Genomic DNA, 13,228 nt, shown 5'->3' with positions numbered 1-13,228 from the left:
GTGTAATATGTATGTGTGTAAATAAAATGAACTGACTTGGGCTGAATTTATAGATCCTGACTTGTCCCAGCCCTCCATGCGATCGCATGGGTCTGAGGCACAATGGCCATGCGATCGCATGGCCTCTTTTTCCAGCTCAGGTTTGTTTAACTTCTTCCTCGTCGACATATTTTTATATTATATATATATATATATATATATATAAATATATATATATATATATATATATATATATATATATATAATATTTAATTTATATAATTAATTATATATTATATTTAATTCACATGCATAGTTGACTTGACCTTTTCGTTCCGATGACTCGTACGTTTACGCTCGACTTATGTCCCGCTTTCGGTTTCTCGAACGCATTTTCGTACGCTTAGAAAACTCGTATTTTATGTTTCGTGACACGTACCTTTGTCTAAATATAACCTTAAATTATCTATAAACTATATCACTAGAATTGTAACTTATACACTTGAGTGTTTTCGTCATTTACTTCTATAAATTATCGTCTCGCTATTTGTTAATATTATATATATTTATATAATACATACATTTTTATTTTGAAATAGTGTTTTACTGTAGAAAAGTCAATTTCACTGTAGCAAATAGTGATTTTTGAAAACACTATAGCATTTTGGGTACTGTAGCAATTTGAAAATACTGTAGCAAATTAGTGTTTTACTGGTTCATCTTAAACGTTTTAGTTCACTTATCTAAATATCAATCGAATTTACAAACGAATGTTACTATCGTTTACTAAATAACTTGAAATTATATATATGTATATATCTTTCTTTGATATACATAGATCAGTTTTTAAATACACATTGGAAGTTATTTATAATTAATTTTAATAATAAATATTTCAACCTATCATATATATTCAAATAGATATTTAAACCAATAAGTTTAATGTACGGTATCAAACAATTAATACATTGTTATTTTTTTTCAAGTTATAGTATATATATATCTATTTACATATAATTGTTCACGAATCGTCGAAAATAACCGAAGGGTATTTAAATATATAAAAGTAGTTCAAAAATTTTGAGATTCAGTTTTACAGAATTTGCTTATCGTGTCGAAAATGTTAATCATACAAAGATTAAGTTTAAATTTGGTCAGAAATTTTCGGGTCATCATACCAGCTGACGGCAACGACCAAATTTCAGGACGAAATTTCTAATAACGGGTAGGTACTATAAAAACCCAACTTTTTCGATCATTTTTATTTTACGACCGTTAGAATAATGATCTCGAAACTTAGGGTGTCCAAAGCAAACGAACTCGGTTAAAAAACCGAGACTATTAAAAGTAACGAAATAGGTAACGAGGTTACCTAAACTAACGATCATCGTTCATCATCAATAAATATTTAACGAAGGACTAACGCGAATAAAATGTGCGGGGACTAAAATGCACATTAATTAAATTAATAAAAATTTAAAAATATATATATATATATATATATATATATATATATATATATATATATATATATATATATATATATATATATATATATATATATAAACCAAAAAATATAAATAAATAATAAATAATCGGCCATAAAAAAATAAAAAAATAAATAAAATAATTAAAAGATAATTCCAAAATTTCCTATCCTAATCCTAATCAAGTTTATACTAACTTTGAACTAGTTTTAGCCTGATCCTAACACTAAACTCTAGATTGTTCCATGAACTCTTTGAGTTGAATTCTAACTCTAAATGATTCCCCTATATAAACACATCTAGGCATCCTCAAAGTTCATTCCCAATTCACCACTCAAAAATCTCCCTAAACCTCTCCCTCCTCTCTAATTTTCGGCCAGCTTCAATCACCACCACCCTACCACCTTTCGGTCAGCACCACCGAACCATCATCACCACCTCAGGCCGCCCAAACAGCCCATCACCACGCTGCTACTGCTGCGTTTTTGGCAGCCCAAACCGCCACAGAAAGCAGCCATTTGCTGCTGTAAATTGCCACCCAATCCGCCCCTATCACCGCCCTGTCTGCTGTCTTTTTTGCAGCCTCACAGCCGCCACCATCTGCAGCTTCTGCTACTGTTCCTGCGCCCTCAAAATAGCCCAAAACCCGCTCATAAAAACACCAAGCTGCTGCATTTTCTGGCTACTGCTGCCCGCCGCCAAACACCACCACAAACTGCCACTTTTGTCGTGTTTTTGCTTCTATTTTGGCTACTCCTGTTGTTCGGTTTTGCTATCACCAACAAACGCCACTTTTTCTTGTTTAAAACCACTCTTAAGGTATCCCTAAAGCCATAAACTAATAGTACTTTTTTTGTTTGAATTCTTTAAGTTATATGATCATGATTAATAATGAGAATGAACACTTGAATATGAGAATGAATATGATTGTTAATATGAAGGAATAATTATTGTGATAAGTTATGAATTATGAACATGTTGAGTTTATAAGCTAATATTATGCTATGAAGTTTATTAAAGAATACGAACATGCATGAAGATGTAAGTTTAAGATTTTTTAAAGTAGTAATATTAATGTTATCATTATGGATATTATCATGAAATAATTAGGAATATTATGAGATTATAAGATAAATAAGAATTAAAAGTGATGAATATCTATATAAATATGCATGTAAATCTTGATACGAATATGAATGTGAACTTGAAGATTATGAATACGAATTTGATAAAAGTCATAAACTTTATGGATTTAAATTTTGTAAAAGACACGAACTTTAAAGATAATACTTGAATCATAATATTGAATGGTAATTTGGATATGAATGAAAGTATTATGATTATGAAGTTTTAATAAACATTATTGTTTTAATAAACATGATAATGAAATTGATAAAGATGTGATAACATGATAAGAATGAATTTAAAATAGAGATATGATAAAGTTTGAATAACTTAAAAGTAAATAAAACTTATCTAACCTACTTATTAATATAATATTACTAAAAATGTGATAATATTATAAGATAATATTGTAATATTGTAAACTTATAATATAACATATCGTGTTGTATTTCTATACACACATTTAAAAAATTAAAACATATGAATTGTATAGGTATATAACGAACCATAATCACAAATACGTATGACTTTCACGAGTGTCACCACTACTTATGGTCATGGATGGTGTCTAGGTTGCCAGTTTGGGATACGGTTGTGGATCTCGAATGTCACGACTTAAAGTCGGACCAAGAGTCCTCGCCCCCGGTTGCATCTGGCTATCCATTGACTTACTTGATGGCAACGAGGATCGTTTGAGTTATGCAACATCTAAACTGTGAGAATAGTTAACATTGAAAACTCTCAAAAAGAACACCGGTAATATATATGCACATATATGTCAAACACATAACTATAATGATGATGATGATGATGATGACCATGATGATCCAACTAACTTAAACCTAATGGTGATAGGTTGACAACTTTGGACCACCGCTGTTATTTGCTATCACATTATTACTGTGCTCATAAGGTAGTCATAGCCCCAACTTTTTAACTGTTTTATAAACTGTTTTCGGGGTGAGAATACATGTCTTTTTCTGTTTTACAACGTAGACACAAGTGCTAAACTTACATTATATTATAACCGAAAATCTCTTAGCTTTGGTAACTATTAACTACCAGTTTATGAATTGGTGGGCGCGAATAGATGTATATGTTTCCATAGGGCTTGACATCCCCGTCTGGGCTAGTCGCGCTAGCACAAAATGGGCGTATACTATTTGAGGTAGTACACATTGGTTAAGTGTATTTAAAAATAGTGGTACGCTTCCGCAATAAAAACATCGTTAAGGCTTAGTTACCGGGTTCTCAAACTTATAGAATCTTTTTATATTTTTAACGATGTTTGCGAGTATGCAAACAAATCTTGTGGTCTACACTTTATACTACTTAAACCTATGTTCACTCAACCTTTGTGTTGACGTTTTTAGCATATTATTCTCAGGTAATCTACTTTAGCTACGCTTCCGCAATAAAAGAAATGTTAGAGGTCAAGCATGGAAAGTAAGGATCAAAGCATATAGAGTACGAAGACTAGACTTTGACCTCCGGTAATACAACAAGCCATAGCTACATTTTGACGATGTATTACACAACTTTCACAAATTTTAATCTATTAATAGGATCTGATAACCACTAAAAATTATGATGTAACAGTAACTTTTGAAAACATTTACATTTTCTTGACATGATGCATTATAGTGTGTGATTATTGAGTAACATGAAGTAATTTCTTACTATGTTTTTTTCAAGCCTCATATTGGTTACCTAAGACCAACTATGGTTACTTTTTATGCAGTTAGCCCCACTAACTAATGAGAACATCCACCTCACCCACAAATCTAAATGGGCTTGGGATTTTCGTCTACACTAGAACAAGGGAAGATAAAAAGTCAACTTTTGACCAACGTTGGCTCGACTTTTCACGAGTTTGACGTGACTTTTTAGCGTTGATTGACTAACTAGACGTTATTAGGTGAAACATGATGGGCTAGTCAACAAACAGTCGCAACCACCGTTCGCAACCATGATTCTAAAATTTATCATACAAAACTGACAAGAATCGGGACAAGAACGCACAATGAAATCAAACCAGCAATTCCATTAGCTATAGTAGCTGTTGTAGGATCCAAAAGTTTAAATGGTTTGACCATGTTAAAAACAGCTACCTTTCTGGTTTCTAATGCGGTCAATATAATTCTTGCAGGAATTGCCCCTGTGATGACCATACCACAACCTTGGTATAAAGCCGGTACCCCTTCATCTTTTGTAACAACCTGGATCCTGGTCTTTACAACAGATATAGGGTAAAGTGCAACCGTGAGATTTGTAGATAAGCAACATGACTAATCTTATTTGTTTAATACTAGTAAGTTTTAGTGTTCATCTGTTAATTTTAATACGTACAACAAATGGTGTTTTATATTGTAGCTAATGGTTTATTAAATGACTAAATTGTCCACCATTTAACTTTTAACATTAGGAATTACTATGTAACAGTTAACTAATGGACTAGCACCAACTAAAAAATCACAGGGACTAAAGGTATAACTTTTAAAAGCTAGGGACGATTGATGTCATTTATTGTAAACCACAAGAACCAATGGTATAATTAACTCTTAATTAAATGATTAAAATATATGAAAAACAAAGGTAGGGTAATGTACTCAAGAAGAAGTATGTTATTGTTGTTAGTGTCATGTCTTAGAAGAATATGTTAATATGACACTGATGTGACACTCTGTCCTGGTGAAGAAGAGTGTCATTGTTGAAAGTGATCTTATAAACTTTGTTGATGATTTTAATATCATTTGTTAACTTTTTTAACTATTCTCCATGAAAAATATTGCTTAATTGAAGATGTGAAATATTACAACGACAAATGTAACTATAAATCCATATTTCATAAATGAAACAAATATTCAACTAATCAATTCATGATAATATTTCCTTTAAACAAATCTAGTAATAAGGTTAATAATTACCTAAATCAGATGTCGGAATTCTGGAAGCATCAAAAGTTGCCTCCATAATTTCCCCATATTGAAGATCATATTAATACTTACCTTATTCATTAGTTAAGCATGTGCATGGCTAAGATTAGTAACCTTTGTTTTCCTTGCCACATGGCCTATATATACACATTTCACCATAGCAAAAATCTTCATCGCGCTCTACCAACCAAACCAAACTACCCCTTTTTGAAAGTAAAAGTTATATTAAAAGATTCCATTAATGACTGATCTATTAACATTGATAATTGGTTGTGTTTTAGGGCCTTGTTTTTTGATCACATCTATTTTGAAATGGAATGAATTGAAGTATAAGAAGAAAGGGTTACCTCCTGGTATCATGGGTTGGCCACTTTTGGGTGAGACCAATGATTTCCTCAAACAAGGCCCAACCTTTATGATAAATCAAAGAGCAAGGTTCTTCTCTATTTTTTTAATAAACTCTTAAAGAAAATATTTTTCTTGTTTATACTTAAAACCCCACTAACCCTTTATGTTGGAAGCAACCAATGGTGTTTGATGTCTCAATATGATCATTTTGATTACATGCAGTGGGATGTTTTAGTATTTTAAATCAGTGGTGTTTATGCATCAAATGTTAACAAATGGTAAAAGAAGCTCGGATCAATTTCACAACACCACTAATACCCTTCTACTATTTTGGAAAAAAGCAATATTTTTAGATAATTTAACAATAACCTACAATAATAAATTTTGTTACGATGAACTCCATATTTGTTTCACCGTATTTGTCTATATTTTATCCTAAAAGTTATAAACGTGGTTGGTTTTAGCAAACATTAGCGCATCTAAACACCACTTTGCTACCCCAAATGACCACTTCCATAACATGTATTGACATGATTTTCGATAATTTCACATAACTTTGAATTCTTTTTTTAAAATGATGACATAGGTATGGAAGTGTATTTAAATCTCATATTTTGGGGTGTCCCACAATTGTATCCAGAGGTGAATAAATACATACTAACGAACGAAAGCAAAGGGTTCGTTCCAGGCTACCCACAATTGGTGGTTGACATTTTAGGAAAGACGAACATTGCCTCGGTTCATGGAGTTGATTGATCAATCCTTAATTAGCGATGTTACTTAATTACGGATTGAGTGCAATAAGATTATAATGGAGGATGGAATGTTTGATGATTATTTTGGGCCCCGATGATCGTCTTTCACTTTAACTATCAAGTGATCAACCACCCCGATCCGGTCTTGATTGTTAATTAGCATAATTCACCTTTGCGCGATGTAAAAATCCCTTGGGCAAGATCACAAGTGGAAATTACAAAGGCCTGGGCAAAATGGCAGAGAATCAACAACCTATAAATGAGAGGCCATGCTCCCTATTTATAGTATTCAAGATATCCGCGGTCTGCGAATTACCTAACCATCCGCGGAAACTCAGCGGATTAAACCGCAGTCTCTTATTAACGCGGATACATAACTGCTGCACTTTATTTTCAGCGAATATTGCATATCTTGGCTTTAGGGTCCGCGTAATTTTGCTCTTGGCCTGTAGCAAATAAAATATACATATACAACGCTATGTATATGATCAAGTCCCCCCAGTTTATTATGATACATTTTCGCGAAGCAAATGTATCATTATAAACTCTAAAAATAAAGAAGTGCTTATTAAAATATTTCACAACCAATATTTTATAATTTTTACCTTCCATTTATTACCGTTGTTTTTATTAGGCCCAACGCGTAATTACAACGGTAACTTTCGCCATTCTGTCAAATCAATACGCTGTAACGGTTAGAAATTTACCGTTTACACGTTGCGGTAATTTCAGCCGTTTAAATGTAATGATTACCCTTTCCGCTTGCTCGCCCTAATTCCAATTATAAATAGCTGAATAATCCGCATAAAAACTTTACGCTTTCTCGCTCGATTTCATTTTCAATCAAATTCATCTAATCACAATCGTACCAAGCAATTAACGAATCCAACCTTTAATTTCTTCAATTCCAACTTCCGATTTATTTTCCTTATTACAAATGGCGTCGTCTTCATCTATGCATACTCCTGGGGGTTATGTTTCGTATATGACAGAATCAAAACTCCGAACCCTACAAGAGTGGTATCCGCCACTTGCCCAATTTGTTCCTACCGCACCCGTATCTGAACAACGGGCTGACACTCCCCCTAAGGGGATGATTTCTGTTTATGAGGCTTCCATCTCACAGGGCAACCTACGATTTCCACTGACTCAATTCTTCCGCAGTGTATGTGAGTATTATAAGATTGCTATGGCACAATTGCATCCGAATGCGGTTAATAAAATTGTGCTGTTCGAGATGTACTGCAATACCACTAACGTACAACCGCTGCTAAACGTGTTTCGCACGTGTAACAGTCTGATTTTATAAGATGTGGGATGGTTTTCATTCCGCAGCTAACTGGGTACAATGGTTTCGCCAAAAGACTCAATCGGCAACTGGCGCAGTTCTTTCTTTTATATTAATGACACCGCGAATGTGGACAGCATCATACCAAAAACATGGTGTACAGAACTTGATCCCAATCTCAATGAGAAACCTGTACTTGATGATCTTGAGCATGATATTCTCAAGACACTCAAAAACGCAGGCCTAATTCTGCGAGCTTATTCGAATATACCGTTGTACATCGGCAGAGTTTCAATTCAATGGCCATGGAGCGACTATGACGCGCTTTTGGTTGACCAGGCAAAAAATGGTATTTCGCTTAAACTTATCGCATAATACTTTTCATACTTTTCGCAGTATATTTTTGCTTCACATAACACTATATGTTTATATTTTCGCAGTGATTGCTCTTTACCTTGTCATGAGGTCTGTCGATATCAGCAGGATCAGCCCCGCTCGTCGCCTAAAAAATGGCGACGTCGAGATTACACTTATTGATGAGCCAATCATCAATACATGTTATATTACTGGTGGAAAGGACCGCGGCAAACGAAAAGTTGTGGAAGGTGCCCCCACTCCAAGCAAAAGACGACTATGGTCTCTTTCTGAACAAGAAACAAGTAAGCGATTGCTAAGTTCGCAGTATTCATTCATTATGCGCTTTGTTATTTTCGCATAGATTCACTACATTTGTTTATCTGGTTATAGTTGTTCTTTCAGAGTCATCCGCTGAAACCACCCCGCTCTACAACATCAGAGGGAGCATCCCTACAGATGTTCTTGAAGAGCCGGATCGCGAAAATTTATCACTTCCTTCGGATGCAGAAGCATCTAATCGAGAAGAGGAAGGAGAAGATGATGCGAAAGAAACCGCAGCAGCAGAACTGGCCAATCAACTATACCGCAAACTTTACAAAATTATCCCAAAGGATACAAAAGAGCAATAGCGCAATTTATCATATCCTGAAGCTGCAAGGCAACGATTGCATAATTGCTATAACGCAATTTGCCTCACTGTAGACAGTATGGAGCGTTACACCGAAATGTCGGATGAATATGATAATGTTGTGAAGATTGCCAATGCTAGCGAGAGAAAAGCGCAAAGGGCTGAGGCGCGGTTAAAAAAGGCTGCGGAAGAGAACGCCATTCTCAAAAAGAGGGCGGAAACTGCGGAACAAAATTTCGCACAGCTGGTCAAGTATCTCCCAACTTTCGCAGATAAAGTGATGGACTCCAATCCAGTCACTGAAAAATTTCAAGCGTATGCCCAAGCAGCAAAACTTGCCACCCGCTGTGAGTGGTACGATTTATTATGCAAGCTTGGCGATCTTTCTCAACCTCTACCTTCTGACATGGCGAAAGAAATATGCGCCACAGATGATGCTCGCGAAGCACTCGAGAGAGCGAAGAAGGAGGTCGAGAAAGTTAGCATACCTGCCCTGGAGGAACTTAGTCAGCGCGAGGGCGTTTCATTCGCAGATATTGAAGCATTAGAGCTTTAAATTTGGCTTAGCTAGCTTTTGAATGTATTCTCGCAATCTTGAATTGCATTATTTGTAATGACCCGCATTGTTTACACGTTTAATATTAATGACTTACTAACAATTCGCAGTTGCAACTTCTTTTATTTATATAGCTCTTTATATTATCGTATATTCATAATTCAGACTTGCCCTTTGCCATTTCCGCATTCGTTATTGTGCACATAACAAAGCGTACTTTATGCGAAATAATCTTTTAATCATTATGAATCTTCTAAGTCCGACAAATCGATCCTTAGGCAAATTTGGCATTGAGAAGCATCTAAGTATTGGCAAGATCAAATACTTAGGAAATTTTATCCTTTCGCAATTATTAACACAAGTGGGCAATTTCATCACTTTGTTTTTAACAAATTATTTTGCAATGCATTTTTGCATTATTATAACATTTAAGTAGGCCATGTTTAGCGAAGACCATGCCACTTTACTTAAAGTATCCGCAGAGCAAACATTAACTTAGTGTTATAAAAGATAAGTAATTGTATTCTGCGAAATTATCACTACGTGTGGTCACACGCAATGCATTCGCTTTGTTAAAGAAATAACTACTAACACTGAAATTAACTTTGTCTCATTCATTATTGTTTCACATTACAAGGTTCAAAAATAAACTCAACAATCATATTCACATTATTATATCACACATTGATGAAGTTTGCCTTAGCATCTCATTATAACTTTTAAGATTTTGCACTTATTCAGGATTAACTGAATGTCCTTCAAGACCCATATTCGCATTTGCCATGATCATAGCGCAGAATGGCTCCATCTCCGCAGATTAGCGTGCCAATTCCTTTATTTGTAGAAAATTTAACCATGCCATGTATAGTAGAAGGAATAGCGCCAAACATGCGCAGAGCAGTGTGCCCTAGTATCATATTGAATCGCGATTGATTTCGCTTTGTGTACAGATTCAATAAAGCTTGGCGCCTTAGCGACTCATCGCTGTCATCAACTAGCTCTATTTGCAATTTCAACTGGCCAACAGGCCAGGATGACTCTCCTGAGAACCCAGCAAGTGAAACCGCAGTAGGTTTCATTAAAGCTTGAATGTTCGTGGGCAGCTTGCTAAAACATTGTTCGTACATGACATCGACACTGCTACCAGTATCCACATGTACCTTCATTATCATTATACCAGTGTTCGCAATGCGGCATGAAACCACCACAGGTTTATCAACATCCGCGGTCATGCTTGCAGGAGGAAAAGTAATGGAGGGGCACCTCCAACTTACAATCTGCTCAGAAATTTGAAGTACTGACAGTTCACCCTGCACTTCTACCACATTAATTACTTGAATTCTGCGCTGATTTTCTTTCTTATTCACCATCTTTACCCCCAGATTTCTCACTACGGGAGCCTTTCGATCAACCGCATTTGATGCATTTGAGGTGTAAGCTTCTATAGGCATTATAATCGTATTTGCAGTGTTCTGTGCGATTAAATGGTCCAGCTTGCCTTGCGCATATGCTTCTGCAATGAATTCCGCCAAATCTCTACAGCGATTAGTGTCATGACCATAATCATCATGGAAAACACAAAAATTTGACCGATCGCGCCTCCTATTCTCTCCCAAAGGCTGCAGATTAGGGAAAGACTTAGCGACTCTTTCGTGTAACAAAATTTCCTTAGGCGATTTTGTTAGCATCTGAATGATATTGAAAGATTCATTGTTCCACTTTCACGTAGAATGGCGATCACGACGGCCATACCCATGGTTATCATTTTTGAAATGTCCCGTTCTTATTGATTAAAAACGTTCCATATTAATTGATTTCGTTGCGAGGTTTTGACCTCTATATGAGACGTTTTTCAAAGACTGCATTCATTTTAAAACAAACCATAACCTTTATTTCATCAATAAAGGTTTAAAAAGCTTTACGTAGATTATCAAATAATGATAATCTAAAATATCCTGTTTACACACGACCATTACATAATGGTTTACAATACAAACATGTTACAACAAAATAAGTTTCTTGAATGTAGTTTTTACACAATATCATACAAGCATGGACTCCAAATCTCGTCCTTATTTAAGTATGCGACAGCGGAAGCTCTTAATAATCACCTGAGAATAAACATGCTTAAAACGTCAACAAAAATGTTGGTGAGTTATTGGTTTAACCTATATATATCAAATCATAATAATAGACCACAAGATTTCATATTTCAATACACATCCCATACATAGAGATAAAAATCATTCATATGGTGAACACCTAGTAACCGACATTAACAAGATGCATATATAAGAATATTCCCATCATTCCGGGACACCCTTCGGATATGATATAAATTTCGAAGTACTAAAGCATCCGGTACTTTGGATGGGGCTTGTTGGGCCCGATAGATCTATCTTTAGGATTCGCGTCAATTAGGGTGTCTGTTCCCTAATTCTTAGATTACCAGACTTAATAAAAAGGGGCATATTCGATTTCGATAATTCAACCATAGAATGTAGTTTCACGTACTTGTGTCTATTTTGTAAATCATTTATAAAACCTGCATGTATTCTCATCCCAAAAATATTAGATTTTAAAAGTGGGACTATAACTCACTTTCACAGATTTTTACTTCGTCAGGAAGTAAGACTTGGCCACTGGTTGATTCACGAACCTATAACAATATATACATATATATCAAAGTATGTTCAAAATATATTTACAACACTTTTAATATATTTTGATGTTTTAAGTTTATTAAGTCAGCTGTCCTCGTTAGTAACCTACAACTAGTTGTCCACAGTTAGATGTACAAAAATAAATCGATAAATATTATCTTGAATCAATCCACGACCCAGTGTATACGTATCTCAGTATTGATCACAACTCAAACTATATATATTTTGGAATCAACCTCAACCCTGTATAGCTAACTCCAACATTCACATATAGAGTGTCTATGGTTGTTCCGAAATATATATAGATGTGTCGACATGATAGGTCGAAACATTGTATACGTGTCTATGGTATCTCAAGATTACATAATATACAATACAAGTTGATTAAGTTATGGTTGGAATAGATTTGTTACCAATTTTCACGTAGCTAAAATGAGAAAAATTATCCAATCTTGTTTTACCCATAACTTCTTCATTTTAAATCCGTTTTGAGTGAATCAAATTGCTATGGTTTCATATTGAACTCTATTTTATGAATCTAAACAGAAAAGTATAGGTTTATAGTCGGAAAAATAAGTTACAAGTCATTTTTGTAAAGGTAGTCATTTCAGTCGAAAGAACGACGTCTAGATGACCATTTTAGAAAACATACTTCCACTTTGAGTTTAACCATAATTTTTGGATATAGTTTCATGTTCATAATAAAAATCATTTTCTCAGAATAACAACTTTTAAATCAAAGTTTATCATAGTTTTTAATTAACTAACCCAAAACAGCCCGCGGTGTTACTACGACGGCGTAAATCCGGTTTTACGGTGTTTTTCGTGTTTCCAGGTTTTAAATCATTAAGTTAGCATATCATATAGATATAGAATATGTGTTTAGTTTATTTTAAAAGTCAAGTTAGAAGGATTAACTTTTGTTTGCGAACAAGTTTAGAATTAACTAAACTATGTTCTAGTGATTACAAGTTTAAACCTTCGAATAAGATAGCTTTATATGTATGAATTGATGTGCTGAATCGTAACCTTTATTTATGAACGGATTTGAGTTGTTTTGTTACACGAATTGATTTATTGTATATGTGGTATTTTATTGAATTCAG

General features: G+C 34.5%; 1 pseudogene; it reads left to right on the top strand.

The window, feature by feature from the left end:
* The first annotated feature begins 5,768 nt into the window (after nt 1-5,768).
* Nucleotides 5,769-13,228, top strand: part of LOC139888825 (cytochrome P450 85A1-like) — a 75,633-nt pseudogene continuing 68,173 nt past the window's right edge.

The sequence above is a fragment of the Rutidosis leptorrhynchoides genome, chromosome 2 (genome assembly GCF_046630445.1).
Source record: "Rutidosis leptorrhynchoides isolate AG116_Rl617_1_P2 chromosome 2, CSIRO_AGI_Rlap_v1, whole genome shotgun sequence".
NCBI classification, from domain to species: domain Eukaryota; kingdom Viridiplantae; phylum Streptophyta; class Magnoliopsida; order Asterales; family Asteraceae; genus Rutidosis; species Rutidosis leptorrhynchoides.
This window is presented reverse-complemented; position numbering and strand designations above follow the sequence as displayed.